The sequence below is a fragment of the Podarcis erhardii genome (genome assembly GCF_964252035.2).
Source record: "Podarcis erhardii genome assembly, chromosome: 3".
In the NCBI taxonomy this organism is placed as follows: domain Eukaryota; kingdom Metazoa; phylum Chordata; class Lepidosauria; order Squamata; family Lacertidae; genus Podarcis; species Podarcis erhardii.
The window spans coordinates 93,697,591-93,703,918 of NC_138507.1; positions in this window are offsets into that span (position 1 = coordinate 93,697,591).

Genomic DNA, 6,328 nt, shown 5'->3' on the forward strand with positions numbered 1-6,328 from the left:
TACTGTATATTCATTGAGGAGTGTTTATGGCATTTTGAATATGTTGCTTTTATGTTCTTTTTAGCTGCTGCTTAATTGGAAAATCGCACACCGCTGTGAATCCTTTCCTTTCAAAAGGCTGATATACTTACAAATATATTTAGAAATGAGAGTTACAAATACATCTTTACATTTCTTAAGATGCAGTCAACTCTTCTCAAGCTAACATTTTGGGAAGAATTATATCATATGATTCTGTCCATAAAGGAAGTTGCTGTTGATTCTTTAATGAAAATTAGAAAGTGGTGGCACAGTCCTTGTACTGCAGGTGGCGCTGTGGGATTTTAAAAGCCCTGCCAGTTGTGCCAAGTTTCCTGCTCACTGCAATTCAACAGGCAATTTTGTTAAGAAGACTTTTGCAAAAAAAAAAAAAAAAAAGCCTCCTCCAGGGTTGTCTATCAGGCTGCACTTCATTTTTCACTAGACCCAGCTCTATCATTCCCATTTTAATCTCCAATGACAAATTATTGCAAAAAACAACAGCAAAGGCTCCTTGTAGGCTAAGAGATTTGTGATGGCATTAGCCTTTTACAAACAAGAGCCCACTTAAGCCAATGAATTTGACTCAGTAATTTTACAGATACAGTACACACACACCTGGTAATATGGGGGGGGGGGGCTGCCAGCTGGGGGCAGAAAGCCATGAAATTCAAGAGACACGAATCTCTGATATGTCTCCAAAAAGCTTAAATGTAGCATTTTGACCATTCACAACAGCAAAAATGGGTAACACCATAATATTCATGGCATTATGGAAACTTAATACCTGTAGGAGAAGAGGGAGCATGGTTGTTGATTAAGCCCTGAACCATGGAAGTGTCTGCCCAGGGTTCAAATGTGGCCCTCCACACCTATCAGGACCTCCAAACTCTTTGTAGGCCACACTTCCTTCCCCAGGTCACACTCCTCATACCCCAAGTGACTTTCCCCTGGCAGGAGTGTGTCACTGAAGCCTGGGGAGAGGGTAGACAGTGTGGTATAATGGCTAGAGTCCACATTTGGTCATGGGCTTAGGGCCCCCCCCCATCTCCTGCTCTAGCGAAAGCAGTTCTTGGAGGGAAGCCATTTAATGTTTATTTAGTGTACGTACACAAGTCGATTCTGGCGTCCTTGGTGTACAGACTACAGATGCTGTGTGAAAAAGCACCTTCAGGAAAGGACCTGGTGGATTTCAGGAAAGGACCTGGTGCAAAAGGACCTGGTGCAAGCTGCAAGGGCTAGGCTGGTTGCTGTTGGTGGGAGGAGGAGGAGAGATTGTGGCTCTTGTACATTGCTGAACTATATAAAACATTGGTATATTTGACCCCCCCCCCCACAAAAGTCAGGCTGCACATGGTTGCTGAATCATACAATTGAAAGGGACCACAAGTCTCATCTAAGACCTGCACTGGTGCCCTCAATTCTGTCTCCTATTTTAGCAGTTTCCCAACAATGGAAGAAAGAAGCACTTGCACCAGGCTTCTCCCTAGGGGTGCGTGCTTTTTAACAGCTTGATTAATTGAGCCCATGTAAATTGAGACTTGGGCTCATAACTATCAGTTGGATTCCCTTTAGCCCCAGTGGGAACATTACAGCTTTATTAGAATTCTATGGCACCTGTTCAGGACGCCCTCCCTAGTTTTGCTCAGAAGATGAACGATGTTATCGTGCAGAGAAAGTAGCTTCCAACAGGGGCACAGAGTATGATAGAGCGATCCTCTGTTAAGTTTATTTGTCAACGTGACCTAGAAAAACTGATGTAGACCAGAGACTCAGTACCAGAAACCACAAGATGGTAAAGATGAGTTCTATGAGGGTGTCTTCTTCTGCCCTTCAGGATTCCATCTCCCCAAAGATCTACACTTCTGGGGCATTGTTTATCACCATTTCTTCCTCTCCCCCTAACAAGGGAAAGAGGGTAACAGAGGAGAAGAATATCCAGTAGGATTGTCATTTCCTCTTTAAAATAAAATAAATAAAATTATAACCCACCCTTTATCCAAAGATCTCAGGTTAGGAAACAATGCAAGCATCTAACTGTGTGGGGGGAATTCCTCTCAGGTCAAGTGCTGCATTTGCCCCCAGGAGCCACATGGCAGGGGTGGCACCAGAGACAAACGCAAGCAGAACAATTTTCCCTTTGTGGGATAGGCTAGTTTCCACACACACACACACACACACACACACACACACACACACACACACCTCTGCAGCAAGGCAAATTGAAAAAACGGTATGAGCCTGCAAGGACACATTCCGTTCCAGCCCAGGCAAACACACCCAGATAAGCAGGCACAAAAACCAGGCATAATCAGACGATATCAAAGCTCGTTCCCACTTCTGAAAGTTCAAAGCACTGGAAAGGAAGGAAAGTTCACCTGTCCCTGAACTGCTGGATAAATAAGCTTATGTTTTGTCCTCAGGAATCTCTGGGTCAGGCAGGATCCAACGGTATCTTGTACAGAACATGCTTTCATATCTGTGGGTGGCCCAAAGCATAGTTTGAGGTGGGCATCACCAGTCACTTACTTTTCCTACGTATTTTGGCTGTTTTTGGTGTGCACAGAGACCTTTATTCATGCCCTACGCCCACAGGAAGCTCCAGGGCAGGTAAGATGCCTTGGCATCTTCTATAAGACACTCTCCCCTTTGCTTGGCTGTATGATTTGTCCTGACATGAAGCATATTTTGGAGTGGGCACCCCCAGTTACATTCCCCCCCCTACACACTGCCTATTATTGCTATGCATAGATTCCCTTTGACCATGCAATGCGTCCCCATGTGTCTGGGCCAGATGGGATGCCTAGTGGATTTGCTTGGGGGTATGATTCTTCTTGTGAAGCTGAGGCTCCAATACTTTGGCCACCACATGAGAAGAGAAGACTCCCTAGAAAAGATCCTGATGTTGGGAAAGATAGAGGGCACAAGGAGAAGGGAACGACAGAGGACGAGATGGTTGGATAGTGTTCTCGAAGCTACCAGCATGAGTTGGTCCATGGGGTCACGAAGAGTCGGACACGACTAAACGACAACAACAAATGATTCTTCTTGTCCCAAAGCATATTTGAGGGTGGGCACTCTCCATTACTTATTTTCCCCCTACATAAGTTAGCTATTTTTTTCTTTGTGTCTTTGCCATTGAGTGTGTGCCATGCACCCACAGGAACTAGTAAAAAAAGGTAAAGGACCCTTGGTCGGTTAAGTCCAGTTAAATGGGGGTAGTGGCACTCATCTCGGCTTTCAGGCTGAGGGAGCCAGTGTTTGTCCACAGACAGCTTTCCGGGTCATGTGGCCAGCATGACTAAACTGCTTCTGGCGCAACAGAACACTGTGACGGAAACCAGAATGCACAGAAATGCCGTTTTTAGTACCTATTTATCTACTTGCACTGGCGTGCTTTCAAACAGCTAGGTTGGCAGGAGCTGGGACCAAGCAATGGGAGCTCACCCCATCGTGGGGATTTGAACCGCCGACCTTCTGATCAGCAAGCCCAAGGGGCTCAGTGCCACCCCTGTCCCTGCTACAGGAACTAGTGCATGCTAAGTTAGTAATTTTTTATGGTTTTGTGATGTCACCATGCACTTATGAGCATTTTGCAGTCATGTTAGTTTCAATTGATTATCTGCATTGTTGTGCTTCAAAGAGGGAGTCCTCTGATCCTGATATAAGACATGGGGCATCCCAGCATTTATTTGGGGTTTCAGGGATTACTATGACAATTTTAGGTTATATTTTAGTGATCAAGATTTAATATATATTTTTAACTGACGCTGTATCTGAATTGTCTCTGTTATACCCAATTGCAATCCAGTGTATTCCTGTTGTGTTTTATTATTTTTCTGATATTGTAAGTGAGCTGGAACTGGTCTGCGACCGTAATAATAAAATTAGTTTAAAGTCAGCTTCACCTGCTGAACAGCAGCCTAAAGGGGGGAAAGGAGGAGTGACTCCACCTGCAACTGATCAGCCTTCAATGACACAAAGGAGAAGGGACTGATGAGAACCAGCTGGCTTCAGTCTGCCTAAGCTGAGCTTCCAGTAGCCTTCAGTTGCTGGTAACAACGAGTATAGCTCCTGGCCCTACCTAGCTGCTTCCTGCTCATCTTGACCCCATGATCATCGGGGTCCCTGACCCCTAGACCATCTGACCATGTAGATTGCTGTTCACCTGCCCTTGGGACTGGACCTGACTTTGGATGCTGACTGCCTCCAGGCAAGTACACCTCAGGGAGTCTTCTGGTTGGCTGGCCTCCCACTCCACTGAGCGCTGCACATTGTCGCTCAGCAACAAGACTACAACAACAGGAACAGATGGACTTTCCTTCCTTTGTAGGATTTTGAGCTTTCGAGCAAATAGGAAGTAGGGAGCCAACTTGAACACCACCATAATCAGGCCCTGTACACTTGGATGCCAAGAGGCCTTCAACCTGCAGGAGGATGCTGCTAAGTCCCTGCACTGATTGCATTCTGAATTGCTATTATACCTGTTGCCACACAACTGTGCCACTATGAATGTGCAGAAATGGAGCTGGGTTGCAGCTATGGCAGACTGCGCAGCACTGAGCAGGAAGTTGCAGTAGTAGCTCTCCAGGAGTCCTTGAATTCAGAGACTGCAGCAAGCAAAAGCATTCAGCAGATATATGAACAGAATGCCAGAAGAAGAACAAATCTCTGTCATCTCCTGTGATCGCTGCAATCACAAAATGGGCTCAATCAGGCCTCGCTTTTGAGCTGATTGAGGGCTAATTTAAGTGATGCATGAAAGGATCCTTGGCTTCCTCAAATGCAGAAGGTGCTCCAGCTATAACCTAACTCATTTCGCTATGCAAAGGCCAATTATCTACTCACAGCAGAGACCGTGCTTCCTTCCTTCCTTCCAGGTAAGCCATTGTTTGCTTTGCTATTCTATTAATAAGAACCTTTGAATACAGGCAGTAAGGATGGAAAACAGTCTGCAAGAAATGAACAATTATTGAACGGAAATAATAGCTTTTCCTGTCTGGACACAGTGTCCCAAACCAAGAATTTTTTTATTTTAAATTGCGGAAGTTTTAACAGCAGTCGTGCATAAGGATTGATATATTTTCATGAATCACAGATATGAGTTCGTTAGTACAGATGTAACAGTCCCACACATTGCTAAAAACAAAGAGCCACATGTACTCCCTTCCCTTTGTAATACAGCGGCACCCTGATGTTAGCTGCAATTAACATGCTAACCAATAATCCCTTAGTTAGGAAAGAGGAGGGGCTGAGGTGATGAAAAAAATGTATAATCCCTGCTCCGGATCTCTTAACCATAGGTGGGAAGAGGATCTTCACATTTCTGCTCTCTCTGAAATTTAAACTGTCAGACATGGTTTAGGGCTGATCTGTGCCTTTTCCTTTATGCAGCTGTGTCTTATTTATGTGGGAAGTGCAACAGCAGGGGCTATTTTCAAAACAAAATAAAAAAATTCCTTCCAGTAGCACCTTAAAGACCAACTGAGTTAGTTCTAGGTATGAGCTTTCGTGTGCATGCACACTTCTTCAGATACACGAAAGCTCATACCTAGAACTAACTCAGTTCTAGGTATGAGCTTTCGTGTGCATGCACACTTCTTCAGATACACGAAAGCTCATACCTAGAACTAACTCAGTTGGTCTTTAAGGTGCTACTGGAAGGAATTTTTTTATTTTGTTTTGACCATGGCAGACCAACACGGCTACCTATCTGTAACAGGGGCTATTTTGTTAGTGTTAAAAGTCACCTTGCCTAGAGGGGAGGGGTGGAGGTGTTGTTTACGAACCAGGCAAAGTCCCATGATGTTCACTGAGGGAGTGTGTGCTCTGACTGGCTGCGCAGTTCTTGAGGGAGTTTTCCTCTGTATGTTTGGTTGCAGAGGTGCCGACTTAAATAAAATATTGTGTGTGGGGCGTGGAGGTAAACCCTGCCCCTCATAATTGATCACAAGACACAGCATACACACCATTTGAATAGCAATGTCCATCAACTTGGGGAGGGGGCAGCCCCCTCAAATATTTTATGGGGATGTGAAGGGACCTCAGCCCCTAGGAGTTGGCTCCTATGTTTGGTTGAATGTCACCCTCTTATGCACAAGGCTGAAGGAAAAACAACAAAACCTTTCTGTTCCTTTCTCCTCAAATTATACACTGTTTCTGTTCAGTTTCCACAGTAAAGCACTTTCAAGACTTTTCTCTCAGGACTCTCTACATTAAATGATTAACAAAGTCATATAAATAAACATGTATATCCCACTCCCCCCCCCCCATGGGCTCAATACAACTACCATATTTACTTGAATCTAAT